Here is a 23,667-nt window from a genome sequence, read left to right on the forward strand (position 1 = left end):
CCTTAGGAAAAATGCACACATTATGCACAGAATTCCATATAATGAGTTTGTGGCAAATTCATGGCTTAATCGTCCTCAGACATCAGGTTAAGACTCCTAACATCAGAGGTTATGTATTCGAAATGATCACTTATGCTTTTAACAACATGAACTGTCTCATATGGTTTTTCTTTCAGACACCGTGTACCAAATATATATATGAATATCAACCTCATAATTGCTTTTCTACAATGAAAATGATAGTCTGAATGTTTCTTTTTTTTAAGGCTTATCTTACAAATTTACATAATATAGGTTAATGCTTTTCTCCTTATGGTCAGAAGAACAAGTTTTCTAATTTGCAGTAAAGGTAACACAAGGAAAAGCAACAAGTCATGACAAGGATATACTAAACTAGTATTTTTTTTCTTTGAGGGAAAGAGAGAGTGTGCACATGTGCAGGGGAGGGATAGAGAGGAGAGAGAGAAGCCCGAGAGCGGAGCCTGCTTGGGCTTCTGTCTCTCTCTCTCTCTGCCCCTCCCTTGCTTGCGCTTGCTCTCTGTCTCTCTCTCAAAATAAATAAATAAACATTTTAAAAAAAGAATCATCCAGTGAGGTTCTGATCCCAGACATCGGAATAGGAGGCCCCTGGGCTCGCCTGCCCCCACGGACACGCCAACTCTACAGCTAGACACAGAGCAATTCCCTAGGAAAGATCTAGCAAAGGATTTGTACACATGGGCCAATGAGGCAATACCCGTGTCACAGCAGGTAGAAAAGGCCGAAGCACACTTTCTCGTGAACCCCACGGTCGGCCGGCCTTGGGAAAGGCAGTTCCTGGGAGGGAGCTCACGTGTCCCAACTTCTTCCTGAGGAGCAGAGGGTTGGACCCCATCCCTAGTGCCCAGCTATAAGATTTCCACCTGAACAGCAGCCCCTAAAGCACAGGGCTCTGAAAGTTAACGGGATTTGCATGATGGAGACCCACTAGACCCCAGCAAGCAAATACAGGATCTGCGGTGGCTGTGCCCTCAGGGCTCAGAGCTGGGCTTGCTGAGCGGAAAGTCCACCTCTCTGTCTTTCCCTCCAAGAGGCGGGTGTGCCTACTTTAAAAATGGCTGCCTGAGGGTCAGTCTTCTGATTGAGTAGAAATCCAGGGGCTGGAGGCCAGGGAGACAGCCAGTGCCTTCTCCCTGCCCTGCTGGCCCACTCCCGGCCACCAGCGTCCCCTGGGATGGAGCTTCTGCACGTGTCTGGTGTCCCGGATTTCGTTGGCTGCCACCCAGAAGGATGCCCAGGGTTGCCTGGCTCTGCTGGCCAGCAGGGCTCCGTTCATGGGTCCCACCGGACCGTGCAAACAAAGATACATTTCTTAATGGATGATTCTCCTAAAATACCACCATTTTAGGGTTATCTTCCTAGAAATCCATGTGGGCAATTGTATTATCCCTGCTCTATTAACTGTGGGTCAGTGTTACCTTAGTGAAACCTCACATCAGTGTAGCAAAGTAGCATATTTTATTCCCATTGCTTAGCTGTGCAATGGCCCATTTAATAACCTGCATGTGACTGAATGTTAGGGGAGCGTTTGTGAAGCTCATAAACTTATTAAAAAGTATAACACTCATATATATTTTAGAGTGATCAATTCTTTGTTTACCTCTACCTTCTAATTAATGAAGTAATGCCCTTCTTGATCTTCCAACGCCAATTTCTTCCTTCCTTTGAGAACGATTTTGAGCAATACAATGTTAATCATAAATTTGTAATTAATAGGACAATTATGATTTAACAGGATTAATAAAATTATAAAATAATTATTATATCCAGAATGGAAATGAACAAAAGGTAATGACATTGGTGAGCACAATTAATATGACAACTTATTCATAGACTAATTACCATTATGATTGTATTCATTATATTAAGCTTAACTATATACCTACTTAATTAGTATATATGCACCCATGAAAGTTATGTGCATCTGTGAAAGTGAAACATTCCTGTAAATATTATTGGATACAAATTAATGAAAAAAAAAAGGCCATACAAGTTAAACTGTTTCGTAAAATTTATCAGAGACCATTAAATGAAGGAGCTTTGTGGTCACCTTAGTACTTCAACATGACCAGGTAACAACTGAAAATTCTCCCAGGACTTCCTAAGGATGAGCACACACTCTTCTGTCAGAAGGATCACAGAGCCACGGAATTCACTCTCATCCTAACTTGGAATTCTAGCAGAATCTGAGATCTGCGGTCTAAGACTGCATTAAGATACTGGGTACTTTGTGGGGCACCTGGGTGGCTCAGTCGGTTAAGTGTCCGACTTCGGCTCAGGTCGTGATCTTGTGGTCCGTGAGTTCGAGCCCTGCGTCGGGCTCTGTGCTGACAGCTCAGAGCCTGGAGCCTGTTTCTCTGACCCTCCCCTGTTCATGCTCTGTCTCTCTCTGTCTCAAAAATAAATAAACATTAAAAAAATTTTTTTTTAAAGATACTGGGTACTTTGAAAGATGGATAGGTGGGGAAGGTTTGAGTGGCTGATCATAACAGTAAGCTTTAGCAGACATAGGTAATTGAAACTCCAACAGAAGTTTGATATCCCTTTACCTTGATGATGATTTGGATTAAGCTTGATTCAAACCAAGCATTCATGAGAATTTAAAAGTGTGTGTGTGTGTGTGTGTGTGTGTGTGTGTGTGACTGTTATTATTGTATGAATTAATCTTTGAGACTCTGTGTTTGAATATCAAAATCCACATCCATTAGCAATTTTTTAAAATTTGTCTTAAATTGAATTCCTTTGGCAAAAGAAACTGAGTGAGAAATTTGAGTACAGAAAGTTCTGGAACAGTAACTTTGGAATAAAACATGGCAGGAGTGAAGGGAGTAGAATAGGGGAGAAGGAGAGAATGTGATATAAACACAACAAAAGTCTCTATATTCTCACAATCCCAAGGGATATGTGGGAGAGGGCTATTACATGTTTTCCCAGATTGTGATAAGGGGGCTGGGTTTTTATGAGCACAAATTATTCATAAGACGAACATGAAATAAAAACTTCTTGAAACAAAAACTGAGCAGATTTTTCACCAACAGCCATGAACTGCAAGAAATAAAAATAGCATTGTTTAACAGAAAGTCACTGGATCTAAGAAAAGGAGCAAAGAGGGTCACAGAAGATGAAAACTCAAGTACGAAGTGTGCTTTTATTTTCTTAGGACTATAATTGTTTAAAGTAAACGTATTTATTGAAAGGCTTTATGGTGTTTACGCAGATGGTAAAATGCACAACAATAGCTGATAAGCCAGTAGAGGACATAAAATGAAATAATAATAAAAAAAACCCCAGTTATTCCAAATGAAGGCAGGTGAAGAGAAGGTAAAGGATCAAAGTAAATACAAGGCTTAGGCGACAAACATAAGCCAACCGTGTCATTAATTTCATTACCTCTAATGGATTTATGCCTTCCAGTAAGGCAGAGGATTTAGGTGGAATGGAAGATCAAGACACAAGTTTGTTCCATAGCCACAGAAAAAAAAAATCCCCATCAAACAGGAGAACACTGAGAGATTAGGAGGACAAGGATGAATAAGCAAACTATAACCAAGCAGTAAGCATCACAAAGCTGTCGTGGCCACGTTACTGTCAGACAGAGACTCCAAAGCAGGATTTCTGGGAATAATGTAGAGGCCTTTCAGAATAATAGAAGGATCAAGTCACAGAAAATACATAAAAATCATAAATGCTTTAAATTACAGAAATTTCATTACACAGAGGGCACTGGAAAGAGAAATAGACAATACCACAACTATATTTATTTCCGTGCTCCTCTCTCTATGACTGACAAGTAGACAGAAGGTAAGTCAGCGTATGAAAGTTGAGCACACAGGCAAGAACTGGGTACAATTTAGATTTGCGGGCCCAGCTCCAGACAAAAGTAGATTTCATGTTCATTCTAGCTGCCAACAAATGCATAAAGATAGGAATTGTAATGGACCAAATTATGTCTCCATTAACCTAAAAGAATTGTACTTGTACATAGCATGCATGTAGATGAGGAACCAATAAGAGAAAGATATCTGAAAAATCCCAAAATAAATAATAAAGACAAGTACAGAAACAAAACAATAAAATAAAACAGATTTACAGTGAAAGACATCAAGTAAATCTAATGACAGTTCATCCAGAAGGTGAGTAAAATTGAAAAACTCTTTCCAGGATATTCAGGGAAAAAAGAGAGAAGGCCCAGTCACGACATCATGTGTGAAATAAGGGCTCACACTCAAGATCCAGGAGACATGAAAAGAATGAATGGAAGAAGTGTGAAAAAATTTATGCCAATAAATCCCATAAGTTAATGGAATGGAAGACACTTGTAAACAAAAGTGGCAAAGAAAATGATCTAAGTAGATTTTTGATTCAATAAATAAATTCACTTTTTTATCGTTTAATAAAAATGACTTATTTACTTTTTCAAAGTTTTTAAAGAGTCTGTTTCTTGGCTTGTCTTTCTCTCTCTCCTTCCTTCCCCCACTTCCCCACCCCCACTTTGCTTGTTTGTTTTGTTTCTTAAATTCCACATATGAGTGAAATCATATGGTATTTGCCTTTCTCTGACTTATTTTGCTTAGCATAATACTCTCTAGCTCCATCTGTGTTGTGGCAAATGGCAAGATTTCATTCTTTTATTCTTTTTTATGGCTGAGTAATATTCCATTGTGTGTGTATGTGTATATATATATATATATATATACATATATATACACACTTATACACACACACACACACACACACACACACACTTACCTTCTTTATCCATTCATCAGTCAAAGGACACTTGGGCTGTTTCCATAATTTGGCTATTGGAGATAATGATGTTTTAGACATAGCGGTGCATGTATCCTTTGGAATTAGTGTTTCTGTATTCTTTGGGTAAATACCTAATAGTGTGCTTGCAGGATTATAGAATAGTTATATTTTCAACTTTTTAAGGAACCTGCATACTGTGTTTCTCAGTGGCTGCACCAGTTTGCATTCCCACCAACAGCGAAAGAGGGTTCCCCTTTCTCCACATCCTCACCAACACCTGCTGTTTTTTTTGTGTTTTTGATCTAGCCATTATGACATGTGTGAGGTGATATTTCATTGTTTTTTTGACTTGCATTTCCCTGATGATAAGTGATGATTAACATCTTTTCATGTGTCTGTTGGCCATCTGTGTGTCTTCTTTGGAGAAATGTGTTTAAGTCTTCTGCCCAGTTTTACTTGGATTATTTGTTCTGGGGGTGTTGTGTAATAGAAGTTTTTTATATATATATTGGATGCTAGCCCTTTATCCAGTAATGTAATTTGTAAATATCTTCTCCCATTTGTAGCTTGCCTTTTAGTTTTGTTGATTATTTCTTTTGCTGTGCAGAAGATTTCTTTTTGTTTATTTCAAGTTCTGATTTAAATTCTAGTTAGTTAACATGGAGGGTAATATTGGCTTCAGGAGTAGAATTTAATGATTCATTACTTACATAGAACACCCAGTGCTCATCCCAACAAGTACCCTCCTTAATGCTCATCACCTATCTGGTCCAGTCCCTCCACCACATCCATCCATCAACCCTCAGTTTGTTTTCTGTAGTTACAAGTCTCTTCTGGTGTGCTTTCCTCTTCTCTTTTTTTCCTTCCTCTGTGTTCATCTGTGTTGTTTATTAAATTCCACATATGAGTGAAATCATATGGTATTTGTCTTTCTCTGACTGTCTTATTTCACTTAGCATCATCCACTCTGGTTCCATCCATGTTGTTGCAAATAAGATTTCATTCTTTTTCATTGCTGAGTAATATTCCTGTGTGTGTGTGTGTGTGTGTGTGTGTGTGTGTGTGTGTGTATACAACATTTTCTTTATCCATTGATCAGTAGCTGGACATTTTGACTCTTTACATAAAATGTCTATTATTGATTGTGCTGCTATAAACATTGGGGTGCATGTGCCCCTTTGAATCTATTTTTGTATTCTTTGGGTAAATACCTAGTAGTGCAATTGCTGGGTCATAGGGTAGTTATATTTTTAGTTTTTTGAGGAACCTCCATACTGTTTTCCAGAGTGGCTGCACCAATTTGCATTCCCAAAAACAGTGCAGAAGGGTTCCCCTTTCTCCTCATCTTTGCCAACATCCACTGTTGCCTGAGTTTTTAATTTTAGTCATTTTGACAGTTGTGGGGTGGTATCTCATTATGGTTTTGATTTGTATTTCCCTGATGATGAGTGATGTTGAGCATCTTTTCATGTGTCTATTAGCCATGTGGATGTCTTCTCTGGAAAAATGCCTGTTTGTGTCTTTTTCCCATTTTTTAACTGGATTATATGGGTTTTGGGAGTTGAGTTTGATAAGTTCTTTATAGATTTTGGATACTAGACCTTTATCATATATGTCATTTGTGAATATGTTCTCCTATTCCATCAGTTGCCTTTTAGTTTTGTTGATTGTTTCCTTTGCAGTGCAGAAGCTTTTTATCCTGATGAGGTCCCAATAGTTCACGTTTGCTTTTGTTTCTCTTGCCTCCAGAGATGTGTGAAGTAGGAAGTTGCTGCAGCCAAGGTCAAAGAGGTTGCTGCCTGTGTTCTGTAGTATTTTGATGGTTTCCTATATCACATTTATGTATTTTATCCATTTTGAATTATTTTTGTGTATAGTGTAAGAAAGGTGGTCCAGTCTCATTTTTCTCTATGTTGCTGCCCTATTTTCCCAGCACCATTTGCTGAAGAGACTGTCTTTTTTCCATTGGATATTCTTTCCTGCTTTGTTGAAGATTAATTGACCAAATAGTTGTAGGTCCATTTCTGGGTTCTCTATTCTGTTCCATTGATCTCTGTGTCTTTTTGTGCCAGTACCATCCTGTCTTGATGATTACAGCTTTGTAAAAAAACATGATGCTTCCGGTTTTGTTTTTCTTTTTCAGGATTGCTTTTGCTATTCTCAGTCTTTTGTCATTCCATACAGATTTTAGGATTATTTGTTCTAGCTCTGTGGAAAATGCTGTTGGCATTTGATAGGGGTTACATTAAATGTGTAGATTGCTTTGGGTAGTATAGACATTTTGACAGTATTTATTTTCTAACCCATGAGCGTGAAATATCTTTTCATTTTTCGTGTCATCTTCAATTTCTTTCATTAGTGTGTTATAGTTTTCAGGGTACAGATCTTTCACATCTTTGGTTGTGTTTATTCCTAGGTATCTTATGATTTTTGGTCCAGTTTTAAATGGGATTGTTTTCTTAATTTCTCTTTCTACTGCTTCATTATTGGTGTATAGAAATTCAACAGATTTCTGTACATTGATTTTGTATCCTGTGACCTTAATGGATTCATATATCAGTTCTGGCAGTTTTTTGGTGGAGTCTTGCAGGTTTTTTATATATAGAATATTATGTCATCTGCAAATAGTGAAAGTTTTACTTCTTCCTTACCGATTCAGATGCCTTGTATTTCTTTTTGTTTTGATTGCTGCGGCTAGGACTTGCGGTACTATGTTGAATAAAAGTGGGGAGAGTGGACATCCGTCTCTTGTTCCTGATCCTAGGAAAAAGCTCTCAGTTTATCCCCATTAAGGATGATGTTAGCTGTGAGTTTTTCATATATGGCTTTTATTATGTTGAGATATATTCCCTTTACACCTACTTTGTTGAGGGTTTTTGTCATGAATGGATGTTGTACTTTGTCAGATGCTTTTTCTGTGTCTATTTACATGATCATGTGGTTTTTATCCTTTCTCTTATTGATATGATGTATCATGTTGATCAATTTGTGAATCTTGAACCACTCTTGTAGCCCAGGAATAAATAGCACTTGATCATGGTGAATGTTGTTTTTTTTTTAATGTATTTCTGGATTCAGTTTGGTAGTATTCTGTTGAGGATTTTTACATCTATATTCAACAGGGGTATTGGTCTATAGTTCTCTTTTTTAGGAGGGCCTTTATCAGGGTGATGCTGGCCTCATAGAATGAATTCGGAAGTTTTCCTTCTTTTTCTATTTTTTGGAGTAGTTTGAGAAGAAGAGGTATTAAGTCGTCTTTAAATGTTTGGTAGAGTTTGCTGTAGGCCGTCTGGTCCTGGTCTGATTCCTTATCTCTGCATCAAGGGTCTCAGTCACGTCTTCCACTCATTTTTCAAGTCCAGCGAGTGCCCTTATGTCAATTCTTCCAGCTGTCCATCGGGCATGTTACTTACATTGTTTTACTTAGATCTCTGTCCTGTTCTTTCATTTGGGATCAATTTCTATGTCTCCTCATTTGGCTTAAGTCTCTGTGCCTATCTCTGTGTGTTGGGAGAGTCAGCTGTGTCCACTGCTCTCGACCGTGGTGGCTTATGAGGAAGAGGTCCTGTCTTGCCTCTTGCTTCCCAGGGCCTGGTGCTCCCGGGAGTGTCTCTAGTGCATGCTGGGTGTGCCCTACTGTTGTATCCGCTGCTGTGTCCTTCGGGCTATGTCTGCAGAGGCCCCGGTGGCCTGCCGGGGGCAGCGTGGGGTCCCGGCCTGAACAGGGTGTGCTCTGCTAGTGCAGTGAAACCTGTCACCACCACCACTCTCCAAAACTCCCGTGTAGGGAGAGGCGGAGCAAGCAGGGGTTTGGGCCAGTGTGACTGGGGGGGCGGGGCGGGGAGGCCCGCCTGGGTGTGTGTGGGGAGGCTTGGGGTGAAGGGGTCCTAGCGCTGGCAGAAAGAAGCTCCGTGCTTCTGCTGAGGACACGGGAGGGAGATGGAACAGGGGGTCACCCTGTGAATGCTGCCCCCGCCCCTGGACACTCTGACATGAGCACCTCACCTGCCTGTTGTGTGTACCAAGTGCTCGTCCTCACTGTGTCCTCACTGTCTGTCCTCTGTCCCTGCGCTGTTTGCCCTGCCTTTTCTCCAGAAGCAGCCCCGTGTCCTCTGGGCGCCCCCAGAACCAAGCACGCCACACCATCTCTAGGCTTCAAGTCCTGCTGCTTGTGAGGACTCCTCAAATTCCGCCCCTCTCATCTTCCAGCACTGACCCAGGGGACCTGTTCTTCTTGTGCATTCCTGGGCGCCCCCCCCACCCCTCCTCTCTCTCTCTCTCCCCCCCCTCCTTCTCTCTGTCTCTCCCCCTCCTCTCTCTCTCCCCCCTCTCTCTTTTCCCCTCCTCTCTCTACCTCCTTCTCTCTCCCTTCTTCCCTCCCTCCTTTTCTCCCTCTCTCTCTCTCCCCCTCCTTCTCTCTTTCTTTCTCTGTCTCTCTCCTTTTGCCATGACTACAGCTCCCTCTCCTCTGCAATACCCAGTACCTGTTTCTCCCCTACCCCACCTCTTCTCATTTCCTGCCTTCTATGATGTGGCCTCTTCTCTCCCTTTAGTTCAGGGGTTTGTTCTGCCTTCTCTGGCCAGATTTCTGTGCTATTTAGGATGATAAGATCGTTATCTTCTAGTGTTCATGGGTCCTCCACCTCTGCTGCCACCTTCAGTGTAATCTAAGTTAGTTTACTTTGAATTAAAAATCCCTCCATCGATGAAAACTTCATTGAGAAGTTTCTGAAGCCCAGAGGTCTTCACTGGTGAATTCTATCAAACATTTTACAAGGAATTAATACCAATTAAACATGAACTCTCTTGAATAATACAGAAGAGGGGAACGCTTCCCAGATGATTTTATGTGTTGCTTTACAACTGCCTTGGGAGTTTCCCAGATCTAATCTGAAACTAGTTCCCGTACTTTCCCATATAGGAGGGCAGGGAGAGACCAAAGAAAAGGCAAACAAAGAGGTAGGAGGCGGAAGGTTTAATAAGCGAGGGAACTTACTCTTGGGGCTTTGTTGGGTGGCTGCATGATCAGCAGGTAACCGTACCAGCTCACCAAACCTTGGAAGTTTATACGGAGGCCTTAACTGGGTTCATTCACGTGTACTTCAGGTAGCTTCAACACCATGTTTCTATTTCAAGGCTGTATCCTTGGGGCAGCTTCTGGGAACAGGGAACGTGAGCAGAGGGCACGCACAGTCCAAGGATGGGGGTGGGTGGGGAACCTACAGTCACTGGGTCCAGCTCACAGGTCAACCACGGCCACACCTTCCTGCTGAGAGTCCACCGTGGCCATGCCTTCCCAATGACAGATCAACGATGGCCACGTCTTCCCGATGACAGGTCAACCACGGCCACGTCTTCCTGCTGATAGTCAACCACGGCCACATCTTCCTGGTGATAGGTCAACCCCCTCCACGCTTTCTTGATGACCCTCCAGCACGTCCAGCGTAATCCTCATCCAGAACTAGTCAAAGACCGTAGGGGAGAAACAAATTGAACTATATATCAATATCTTACATGAGCACACGAAGCAAAAATCCTCTGGCCTGTGCCGTTTTCTGGTGAGAAATCCACCGTTACTCTTATCTTTGTTTCTCTGTACAGGTCTTTTTTCAAACTTGTTGTCTTTCCACGGGTTTTCAGGAATTTGATTATAAATCCAGCAATATATGAAAACATAATGCATATAGACCAAGTGGAGTGTCACCCAGCATTGCAGGAAAATTTCATTTTCATAAATCTTTCAGGCAGGCCAATGTGAAGAAAGGACTAGACTTATCTTTCCACAGTAAACAACTGGAAAACAGGATGAAAATATATGAAACAGTAGTTTTCGGGTGGTGGACAGGAGGCAGTGGGCCCTGATTACCAAGAGGACAGTAATTGTGCCAGCTTCCTTCCTGGGGCCAGATTCCTGGCTGCATCACCAGGAAGAGAAACCCAGTGGTGGTCTCCCTACGGTGAGAGACAACAGAGCTGTGGTGTGGATGGACCTGTGCACACAGGAGTGGAAACGACTCCTCATTCTTTTGCTGCCATCCGCCATCATTTGGCAGAAGCAGAGGTGAGCACATGTTTAACAAAATACACGTTATCAGGTTAAAACTGATTTTTTTTTTTTTCAACGTTTATTTATTTTTGGGACAGAGAGAGACAGAGCATGAACGGGGGAGGGTCAGAGAGAGAGAGGGAGACACAGAATCGGAAACAGGCTCCAGGCTCTGAGCCATCAGCCCAGAGCCTGACGCGGGGCTCGAACTCACGGACCGCGAGATCGTGACCTGGCTGAAGTCGGACGCTTAACCGACTGCGCCACCCAGGCGCCCCTTAAAACTGATTTTTAAAAGAGCGATTTAAAATAAAAGCAGGCTACGTGAACTTATAGGAACAAAGAAGAAAATATATTAAGGAAACTGCATGAATTCATCATTATGGTTAACCTTTAAATTTGAATTTGACATTCCAAGGAAGTAAATGGTAAAATAAATTTTACATATTTCTTTAAAAATTGGAGCTATAAATAAAATAGGGCTTGGGAGAAAGAGTTTCTTAATGTTTTTCCTTGGCCTCATCAGGATATTAAAAACCATCAAGTTTTGGGGCACCTGGGTGGGTGGCTCAGATGGTTAAGTGTCCAATCTCGGCTCAGGTCACGATCTCACAGTCTGTGGGTTCAAGCCCCATGTTTAGCTGTGTGCTGACAGCTCAGAGCCTGGAGCCTGCTTTGGATTCTGTGTCTCCCTCACTCTCTGCCCCTCCCCCACTTGCATTCTGTGTGTCTCTCTCTAAAAACTAAACATTAAAAATAATTTTTAAAAAGGCAGGTTTTTAACTTGATAAGATCTTACTAGTGGCAACCCAAGAATATTCAGTCCCACGTGGATGGATGGGGGAAAAGTGCTTTATAATCAAACACATCTGAAAATGCGGAAATTTCTTTGTTCGACACTCCGGAGAGTCGTGAGCACGCTAATACTTGCTAAAAGACTTTTAAGATGAAAATATACTGCATTTCACAAACTTACCTAGCCTTGACTCATTTTCTTCTCCAGAACATCTTATGGGTCCATGTGTTGACAAGGAAGGGTTTGGGTTATACTCCCGAAGAATGAGAGAAACTCGCCGATAGACCTGAGGACCTAGAAAGAAGGCTTCATCGGATGACATGATTACAGAACATCACGTAACCTGAAACTTACACAAACCAGATTATGCCTGACCAAATGGAAATTGAGGGTTGGCAATGAGAAAAATGAAAATTCCAATATTTATAATCAGAAGTCAGCGACCGCTGGTAACACAGGAGGTCCCCGATCCCTGTGAAAAGTGTGACCTATGCTTCAACAACACTAAGAAGTCATGATAGCCTAAAAGCTGTTGTCCCCAAATGCTTCTCTTCTTCCTCGTGTGTGTGTAGATGTGTATACACATCTATGTGAACATGGTAAAATGAATGGTTTATGAAAGTAAATTCAGTAAAGCATTCAAGTATTAAGTGTCGACTCTGCATCAAGACGTGATTGCTTATCATCAGTTAATTTATAGTCTGGAAAATGAAGTAAAGCATGTGTGCGGAGTATCTACCAAAGGAGACAACCCATGATGAGTAGTGAAGCGGCACAGCTTACAAAGTGAGAAATCTACGGAGGAACAGACACGAGAGGCGCAAAGCAGGGTTCACCTTAAACACGTGTGGGTTAGTTTTCACAGACAAATACGCCCTCTCCCATGTTTCAACACCCAAATTGTCCACTCCTGCTAGAAGCATAATACGTATATTTCTCTAACGCAGAAAACCAAGAGTGTGATCGCAGAGGTGAGGAGCGTCTGAGGCTGCTGAGAATGGTGGGTTACGGCCACCAGAAAATCCTGCCGTTCGGAAATGCCATCCCCGTGCTGCCAGATGTGCTAGCATTTCGAGGAAAACTAAATCAGCATTTTCGTATTAAAAGATTAACCTGCAAAATCATGGTAACACTCTGTGGGCACAGTATACGTTGCAGCATTCCGTGGAGATACAGGCCTGTATGTCACCTCCTTGGTAGATGTGCACAGATTTAAAGTGGACCTCTTCAGAGGAGAGAGAGATACTTTCCCTGGTGGTGGCCGTGCTGGAAGCATAACCACAGAGAAAATTAAGACTCACACGCTCCTGGGGCGCCTGGGTGACTCAGTCAGTTGAGTGTCCCACTTTGGCTCAGGCTGTGATCTCACGGTTTGTGGGTTCCAGCCCCGCATCGGGCTCTGTGCTGCCGGCTCGGAGCCTGGAGCCTGTTTCGGATTCTGTGTCTCCCTCTCTCTCTGCCCTCCCCTGCTTGTGCTCTGTTTATGCAGCCCCCTCTCAAGAGAGATGCTTTACCAGTACGGTGGCAGCAGACTTCAGAGAGACTTGGGAACAGGCTTGCACATCTCTCCTTCTTCCTTGGACCTCGCCACCAGAATAAGAGCGTGCCTGCCTGAGAGACACGAAGTACACGTGAATGAGAGCAGACCCAGCCTGGGTGCTCCTAGACTCGCCTCTTGGCTCTCCAGCTGGAGCTTCAGCTGACTGCAGACTCATGAACGTACTGTCCACAAAGAGATGAAGCAGCCAAGGCCCACAGGACCCGCAGACAGCCCTCAGATCTGTGAGGAATAATGAACTTAGCTTTAGCCACTGAACTGGTTGTTACACGGCAATACCTACCTGCCGTAGCTTCTGCTGGAATACCCATGTCTCCATATTACTCCGGTCATATCTTCCCCATGCATTTTGCTGCAGGCTTCCCTCATTAGGACCATGAATCTCTTTGACCCATTGATTTCACCCTCTCAAAAAGCCCTCATGTCCTTCAAGGTGGTGTGGTCAAATTTGGCTTTTCTGCGGTTCTGTGCAGGACATCAGGAATTTCACAGGCTGTCTCGGGCCCACTCTGTTCTGCTCAGACAGGCCTAGTCATAAAGTCCTGCACATACCCAGCCCCAGGGCACATCTGGATGGCATCAGTAACCCATGCCCAGTTGGCAGGTGAAGCGCCTCTGTTCTGAATCACCATACATCTCTTGGTCTTCTCAGATTCCATTTGCTTCTGACATGGGCCCAGGAGCTCATCATTCAGGAGGTTTTTAGAGACAAAAGTGGTCTATTCTGTTCTCCTGACTTTTCTGCATTCCCTCCCTTTGCCTAGTCTGGGCATAAACTATATATATATGCCAGTTGTTGGCAGTATAAAGTTTATGTTTCTGTCTTTATAAACCAAAGATCTATAAGATCCATAAACCAAAGGCTTATAAGCCAAGGTCTCATAACACATAAAACCTTTTGGCTGTCCATTCCAGACTGTTTTCAGTGACAGTTATAGAAATTCTATACAGGAGGGCCAGGGGTAGCTAGCTGGGTAGAAAATAGCTAGAACACACATCATTTATGGCAGTTTCTGTCTTTGAACTATTTTTTGGATATATCACCTTTACTTTTATTGAAGTAAAATTGGTATATAACATTAACACGATACTGGTTTCACGTACACAATATAGTAATTAGACATTTGTATACACTACAACATGATCACTACAATAAGTCTAGTTATCGTCCATCACAGCATAACTGACCCCTTCACTCATTTTGCCCAACCCCTCTCCCCTCATAACCATCACTCTGTTCTCAGACTCTATGAGTTTTGTTGTGTTGTCTTTTGTGAATTTTTTAGATTCCACATATAAGTTGAACCATACGGTGTTTGTCTTTCCCTGTCTGACTCATTTCATGTAGCATAACACCTTCAGAGTTCATCCGTGTTGTGGCAAATGGCAAGAATCCCTTCCTTTTATGGTTGGGTAACATTCCATTATGTGTATCCAGACATTCATAATCCACTCATCTGTCAGTGGACACTCGGTTGTCTCCATACCTTGGCTGTTATAAACAATACTACAATTAAGATGTATCTTTTTGAATTTATATATTTTTTGAGACATGCCCAGAAATGGAGTACCTGAATATAGCAGTTCTGTTTTTAACTCTTTGAGGAACCTCCATACTGTTCTTCAGAGTGGCTGCACCAGTTTGCATTCCCACCAGCAGTCCATGAGCGTCCCCTTCTCCACATCCTCGCCAACACTTATTTGTCTGTTTGGTAATGCCACTTGTAACAGTGAGATCTCACAGTGGTTTGGATACGCATTTCCCTGATCACGAGTGATGTTGAACATCTTTTCATGTGTCATCTTTTCGTTTTCTTTGGAAAATGTCTATTCAGAGTCTCTGCCCCTTTTTTATTTGGATTTTTTTAATATTCAGTTCAGTTCTTCATATATTTTGGATATTAACCCTTTATCAGATGTATAATTTGCAGGTACTGTCTCCCACTCAGTAGGTCATCTTTTTGTTTTGTTAACTATTCCCTTTGCTGCACAGAAGCTCTTTAGTTTGGTGTAGTCTCAGTAGTTTATTTTTGCTTTCATTGCCTTTGCTTTTAGAGTCAGATCCAAAAACTCAAAAGGGAAGATCGATGTCAGGGAGCTTACTGCCTGTGTTTTCTTCTAGGGGTTTTGTGCATTCAGGTCTTACATTCAGGTCTTCTCCATTTAAGTTTTGTGTTTGTCATGAGACGGTTCTCCAGTTTCACTCTTTTTCTTGTAGCTGTTTAGTTTTCTCAATAACATTTATTAAAGATACTGTCTTGTCCTTATGGTATATTCTTGGCCCCTTTGTCATAAATTAATTAACCACATGTGGTTCATTCCTGGGCTCTACTCTGTTTCAGTCACCAGTGTGTCTTTATGCCAGCACCATGCTGGTTTTGATTATTGCAGCTTTGTAATGTAGTTTGAAGTCAGGGAGTGTGGTGCCTCCACCTTTACGTTTCTTTCTTGACATTGCTTTGGATATTCAGGGTCTTTGAGTGGTTCCATGCATATTTTAGAATTATTTGTTCTGGTTCTGTGAGAAATGCTGTTGGGATTGTTGATAAGGATTGCATTCAATCTGTAGTCTGCTTTGTATGGTATGGATATCTTAACATTATTAATTCTTCCAATTTATGAACGTGGAATACATCTTTCGATCTGTTTGTGTCTTCAGGTTTTTTTTTTCATAAATGTCTTATAGTTTTCAGTGTACAGGTCTTTCACCCCCATCATTTAGTTTATTCATAGCTATTTTCTTATTTTCTTGCCTAATTGTATCAAGTGATACAGTTATAGATAGGGCTGTTTTCTTTCTTTAAAAATTTTTTTTTAACATTTATTTATTTTTGAGAGAGAGAGAGACAGAGAGAGAGACAGAGAGACAGAGCATGAGCAGGGGAGGGACAGAGAGAGAGGGAGACACAGAATCTGAAGCAGGCTCCAGGCTCCAAGCTGTCGGCACAGAGATCAACGCAGGGCTTGAACCCATGACTGTGATGTCATGACCTGAGCCGAAGTCGGACGCTCGACCCACTGAGCCACCCAGGCTCCCCAGGTAGGACTGTTTTTTCTCTTGGTTCATTATTATATATAGACTTCTGCATATTGATACTGTATTCTGTAGCTTTACTGACTTAATTTATTAGTTCCAACAGCCTAACTTTACAACTAAAGGAACTAGAAAAATAAGACAAACAAAGCTAAAAGTTAGTAGAAAGAAGGAAATAATGAAGATTACAGTGGAAATAACTGAAATAGAGACAAAAAAATCAATAAAAGTAAGACCTGGTTCTTTGAAAAGATAAACAAATTTGATGAACCTTTAGCTAGATTCTGCAAGATAAGAGTGGGCTCAAATAAATACAATTAGAAAGGAAAGAGGAGATATTACAACTGATACCACACAAACACAAAGGATAACAAAACGACTGTGAACAATTATATGCCAAGAAATTGGAAAACATAGAAGAAATGGATAATTCCTACAAACATACAATCTTCCGAGACTGAATCATGAAGAAATGGAAAACCTGAATAGACCAAATATTAATAAGGATGATGAGACCCAGTAATCAAAAACATCCAACAAATAAAATACAGACCAGATGGCTTCAAAGGTAAAATCTGCCCAACATTTAAGATTTAATACCTATCCTTCTCAAACTCTGAAAAAATCGAAGAGAAGAAAATGCTTCAAGATTCATTTTACAAAGCTATTATTACCCAGATACCAAAACTAGACTAGGCCACTGCAAAAAAAAAAAGAAAATCATAGGCCAGTATCCCCAATGAGATAGATTCAAATTTCTTCAATAAAAATATTAGCAAACTGAATTCAGCAATACATTGAAAGGATAATACACCATGATCAAATGGAATTTACTCTAGGGATGAAAGGTTCAACATCTACAAATCAACTAACGTGACACCATGGTAATAAAATGAAAGTAGTAAATCTTATGATCATCTCAATAGATGATGTAAAAGCACTTGACAAAATTATAGAAACTTAAGCCATCTTACTAGCACACTCCTTGTGTTACAAAACCAGCCAAAACATAGCTGGAAACAAAAGAATCAAATCAAAGTAAGGTGTGACCCGTAAAAATATGCATAGGATTTCAGGATCTGTTGAGAGTGCCACACAGAATAAATTCAGTCCTCTATTTTAAACATTAAAAAACTTTAAACAATGGCATTTAAAATCAATATTTTAATTTATACGTCCGAGGAGAGAGGGATTTCTGTTTTCCTTTAATGTATTCCCTCGCTTCCCTTTTATATCTTTAAAACATAGCTGTCAAAGTTGTTAGTTGCTATGGCAAGACTAAATACTTTTAAAAAATAATTTACTTACTTTTTAAATTTACATACATGTTAGTTAGCATATAGTGCAACAATGATTTCAGGAATAGATTCCTTACTTCCCCTGACCCATTTAGCCCTTCCCCCCTTCCACAACCTCTCCAGCAACCCTCTGTTTGTTCTCCATGTTGAAGAGTCTCTTATGTTTTGTCCCCCTCCCTGATTTTATATGATTTTTGCTTCCCTTCCCTTGTGTTCATCTGTTCTGTGTCTTAAAGTCTTCATATGAGTGAAGTCATATGATATTTGTCTTTCTCTGACTAATTTCGCTTAGCATAATACCCTCCAGTTCCATTCACGTAGTTGCAAATGGCAAGATTTCATTCTTTTTGATTGCCGAGTAATACTCCATTGTATATCTATATCACATCTTCTTTATCCATTCGTCAGTCGATGGACATCTGGGCTCTTTCCATACTTTGGCCACTGTCAGTAGGGCTGCTATAAACATTGGGGTACATGTGCCCCTTCGAAACAGCATACCTGTATCACTTAGATAAATACCTGATAGTGCAATTGCTGGGTCACAGGGTAGTTCAGTTTTTAATTTTTTGAGGAACCTCCATACTGTTCTCCAGAGTGGCTGCACCAGTTTGCATTCCCACCAGGAGTGCCAAAGAGATCCTCTTTCTCTGCATCCTCGCCAACATCTGTTGTTGCCTGTTGTTAATGTTAGCCATTCTGACAGGGGTAAGGTGGTATCTCATTGTGGTTTTGGTTTGTATTTCCCTGATGATGAGTGATGTTGAGCATCTTTTCATGTGTCAATTGGCCATTTGAATGTCTTCTTTGGAGATGTATCTATTCATGTCTTTTGCCCATTTCTTAACTGGATTATTTGTTTTTTGGGTGTTGACTTTCATAAATTCTTTATAGATTTTGGATACTAACCCTTGATCTGATGTGTCACTTGCAAATATCTTCTCCTATTCTCGGTTGCCTTTTAGTTTTTCTGATTGTTTCCTTTGCTGTGCAGAAGCTTTTTATTTTGATGAGGTTACAGTAGTTCAGTTTTGCCTTTGTTTCCCTGGCCTCTGGAGATGTGTTGGGTAAGAAGTTGCTGCTGCCAAGGTCCAAGACATTTTTGCTTGCTTTCTCCTCAAGGATTTTGGTGGTGAAGTCTTACCTTTAGGTCTTTCAACCATTTTGAGTTTATTTTTGTGTATGGTGTAAGAAAGTGGTCCAGGTTCATTTGTCTGCATGTTGCCATCCAGTTTTCCCAGAACCAGTTGCTGAAGAGACTGTCTTTATTCCATTGGATATTCTTTCCTCCTTTGTCAAAGATTAGTTGGCCATACACTTGTGCATCCATTTCTGGGCTCTCTATTCTGTTCCATTGATCTGAGTGTCTGTTTTTGTGCCAGTGAAGATTAATTACTTTTAATGACCCAGAAAACCTGTGGCTGACCTTGCTATTAGATGTGTCCAAGGAAAATCTTCTTTAATTCATCTTCTAGCTGGAGGTATTTCCTTCCGAAGGATGAAGTGTAGGGTGAGAGCAGGTTCTACTTGGTTGAAAGGCACCAAGCAGCATGTGCAGGGATGCCATAGCATGGACACTTGTCAAGTGGTCAAGAAGGAACAGCAGAGCAAGCCTTTTTCTCCCCTGACCTGGATGTACTTCATCATCACAAACCATCAGAAGTGATTTGCTCACAGAAAATTAATATGAATTCAAGACCTTGTTATCCTTAACCTTGGAGCCACTTTGTCTCACCCCAAAATCCAATGAATTATTTGGAACTACAGGAGATACATTGTGTTAACACTTAGGAAAATTATGCACGAGGCAGCTCTCCGTCCCTTTAACTCAGAAAATGGGTTTCATGATGGCATCGAGAGAAGTACTGGAGAGATTGTGCTTTCTGTTGATGTCTGATTAGAAAACAAACAAACATGCACAGGAGTCGTCACGCTAATTGAATTGGTTTGAGCTTTCTCTTTGTAACAGGGTGAGAATCTGTGCAGTACCCTGTGTGTAGTTCCTTGAAACATGTCTGACACATGATTGAATGTTCAAAGTTACTGTAAAGTAAATGAAAAATCACATTGAGAATTGAATTGTCATTTTATGATAATTTGTTCCTGTTGATAATCATGCTTCCTGAGGTCATTAGCTGTAACTGTGCTCAAGGAATCTAATTACAGAAAAAAATAAGCTAGAACTTATTTCTAGTATTTTTGGGAAAATCTTTAAAAGAGTAAGCTTTCCCTACCAATTTAATCGTACTTATTACTTATGTTTGTCGTAAACCAATTTATTGCAAAACTGCCAAGAAATGGGTATATTGTCAGTTTGAAAATATAAGTAGAAATAAAAATACGTATTTAAAAATATAAAAATGAGCAAAAGATATGGATAAATTAATGAGCACTTCTCCAAAGAAGATAACCCATGGGTAACAATATAAGAAATGTTGTCCAGCTTCATTAGTCATCAGGGATATTGGAAATGAAAATATGTAGCCACTAGGATGGCTAAAACATAAAATGTAATTTTAGAAACTCAGTACTGTGTAGAACACTGAGAAATGGAGCCTCTTATGTACTGCTCTCAGAGTCTCACCTAGCCGAGTGACTCAGTGAACTGGGGGAATTAGCAGTGCTGGGCACCTGTAGCTGTGGATACAACTGATGGTCCAGGAATCCCATGGCTTTGTCAAACAGAAAAAGTGCATATCTGAGTCTCCAAAACATAGCCCCTCTGGTTGCAGTGGCCAGCCCTTAGAAACTGCAGAAGGCCAGTCGAGAGGCCCCTAAATAGATTGTGAGGCATTCGCGGGAGGAAATACTTGCAGTGATTAAGAATGAATTGGCTACAGGTGCATTCTACACCACAGATAATCTCACAGACATGATACTGCACGAAGGGACACAGTCACAAAATGTACGTACTCAACTCTTACTTACACCAACATGAAGTCGAAAGGATTGCAAGACTAATCCGTGATTAAAAATCAGGATATTGTCTACCCTTTAGAGAAGTAAACTAGTAGGAAACCCAAAAAGGCACTAACCGTCGTGCTGAAAAATGTCCAGTACCTGATTTGAGTGCTGATTCAACGGGTGTTCATTTTGTGTCTGTTCATCAACCTGCACAATTTTATATTTATACACACACACACGCGCACACGCACTTTTCTGTATTGTGTGTCACACGTCAACAAAAGGTTAAAAAATCCAAGTAGACGTATGGCAATAATGAAAGCTACTGATGTGTGCATGACAAAGAATCGTGTTCCCGGTATCAATATCCTCACAAGAAGCATGAATGAGACAATGAATTACATAATGTCCTTTATTTAGATTTATTGCATTATGGTTATAATTAAACCTTAAATGAGTTCAGAAATGCTGCAGTTCTGCTCCCTTCTCTGCATATGGCAGGAAATGTCCTGCAACATGGCCGTGCACATGTACTGTGGCCGGAAAGTAGGATGTGTTAATTCCTACTACACAAAACCTTCCTGTGCCCAATAGTCATCCCAACGAGTCGTTTTATCTCAGCTCACTCGATGGAGTTGGGAGGCTGAATTGTGTAGTGTGTTGACGTATGTGCTAGTCAGCTGTGTACTCAGTAACTTAGACAGTTGTCACGTGGGTACAGTTGCTCATAATCGTCAAAGATTCACGATTTAATTTGTATTATACCAAATTCATTTTCACTGTGAGAAGCTGAAAATTCTTAGCCTGTGGGCTAAATGTGGTCTCTCTCTCTCTGTCTCTCTCTCTTTCTCTCTCTCTCTCTCTCTCTCTCTCTCACACACACACACACACACACACACACACACATATGTGGCTCTCAGAATGAAGGAGCCTTTAAAATGGAGTTTTTAACAAAAGTGTTTGAAGATAGGTGTTTCCTATTTCAAAATCTGTATTTCTGGCTTCTCTAGTAATACTAGGTTTTCAAACAACCCTCCGTCCATACTTTCTCATGGTGAGGAGATGCTGGGTGTGAATAAATGTGGAATTCACGTGCCCCTTTAGAAGGGAGTTCAAAGTATTCCCGAGGGCTCCTTTATTAATTCCTCAAAATTGATACTGAGTGTAAGCTGAGTTTATCATTTTTATTTTTACTTACAGTAGGAAAACATTTCTGTATTACTTAATATTTTAAAGCAGGAAAAACAAAATTTAGAGTTTTACGTTGCAGGAAGAATGGGTTTGAGAACATATTGCTTTAAGTCTTTTTTTAATGTTTATTTTGGGGGGGAGGGGTAAGGAGAAGGGAGGAAGAGAGAGAATCCCAGGCGGGCTCCTCCACACCGTCAGAGTTGGTCAAGGGGCTCGAACTCATGAACCGCGATCACAACCTGAGCTGAAATCAAGAGTTGGCCGCTCAACCGACGGAACCAGCCAGGCACCCCAAACTCCTCAAGTTTTTATTTCAGTGTTTTCACGTGCACAACCCAAGTGCGAGAAAGCCCACTGCAGTGGGGACCCCCTTGGGCCCTGGAGATGGCCGCCTCCATGACTCCGGCTCTAACGATGCCTGGCCTTGTGTCTGCCCCACGCCCTGCAGATACGCGGGCCTCGCCGGGGGGCAGGGACGCTGGCCCTGGGCCCACCAGGGAGAGACAGGGATCGCAGCAGGAAAGGGGGCGAGCAGACCCCCGTGCGGGGTGGCAGACGGCTGCCCAGCTCACCTCCAAGACCCAGGAAGGAAAGGCAGAGTCACTGGAAGAAACGCGGTCGGCATTGCAGCCTTGCCTCAATTTGCCCACGTGAAAAAGGAGGCCCTTTGTTGTGTATTGTCTGGAACAGGTGGAAAGACGTGTCCGCAGAAGTGCCGACGAAATAAATGCGTTAGTCCCAGAAATCGCGTCCCTTTCCATCCCAGTGTTCCTTTGCATAGAAACATATTTCTGCAGGTTCTTACTCCGACTCAGAACTACTGTCTGAAGCCGATGGTACTCATTTATTTTGCAGTCAGGAAGCTGTCAGGTCCGTGGGCCCTGGGCGGCTTCGCCATATGCCTTAATGAAAAGTAACCGCAGACCCGCGCAGGGCGGGAGCCTCCTGAGCTCGAATCTGGTCACGGGCTGTGTTCCCCACATGCTATTTTATGATATAGGCCACTTGGAGCACAGTCACACAAAAAGTTAAAGATGCGTTTTCAGGGGTGCTCAACGAGAAGCAGGGACCGAAGACAAGCCCCTTTGTTTCCAGGCCCGTTTGGGCGTAGTGATCGTGTTCTTTGATGGCTGTTCACTTCCTACCATGGAGCCTGTGGATTGGGCTCGGGGCCACTGAGCACAGAGTGAATAATCCTGGGTCTCGCTTTGGCCTTTACACCACCTGTCAGTTGTTTTCCTCTGATCCTCTGCTGCTCCCGCATTGTCTGGGAGAAGAATGGATCCACCATGGTGCTGAAATACACAGAAGAGGTTTTCCTTCCGTGGACCCCTGTCTCTAGATTCCAGCCAGGAGAAAAAGAAACAGTGGTTACTGAGGGCAAAGCTCACCCTCAGAATAAAAGCTGCCCCTTCAACAGCGAGAGCGAGAGCGGTGAACACCTGTGGCTGCAGAGATATTTACCATCGTGGAGCTCAGAAACAGCAATTTGCTGGCTTTGATTGAAACGCGGGGAAAATAGGAGCCTGGTGTGTGGGGAGCATTCAGATTTCAACGCAATCAAAACAAAGCTACACTGGCCCCTGCAAAGGTCATTCTATGCTGATTACCTTTGGAAGGTCCTTCTCAATCGGCAGAAATCCCATCGGTCCCCGCGCTTTTCCACTCTTTTGGACGCGTCTCTTGGGAAGGATAAGGCTCCGAGCACAGAGCATCTGTCTGATCACAGCATTAGCGGGAGAAAAGTGAGTCAAGATGCCTTCAGTTTCTCATTATCCTCATGCGTATAGCACTAAGAACTTCCTTACTGGGAATTTTTACACAGCATAGTGTCACATGAGCATGCACTTTAGTTTTATTTCCTCAAAAAGTTAAAATATTGGAAAAACAATATTTAAGCATTTGCAATCAGAAAATGAGAATGGCAGTCTTAACTCTCTGCATTTAATAACCACTCGGATAAATTACAAAATTATTTGTTTCCAGACATAGGGAATTGCTGTTAAAATTAAATGAAATACGTTGTGCAAAAAATGCTGAGATACTTAT

Source organism: Prionailurus bengalensis, chromosome D2, assembly GCF_016509475.1.
Source record: "Prionailurus bengalensis isolate Pbe53 chromosome D2, Fcat_Pben_1.1_paternal_pri, whole genome shotgun sequence".
In the NCBI taxonomy this organism is placed as follows: domain Eukaryota; kingdom Metazoa; phylum Chordata; class Mammalia; order Carnivora; family Felidae; genus Prionailurus; species Prionailurus bengalensis.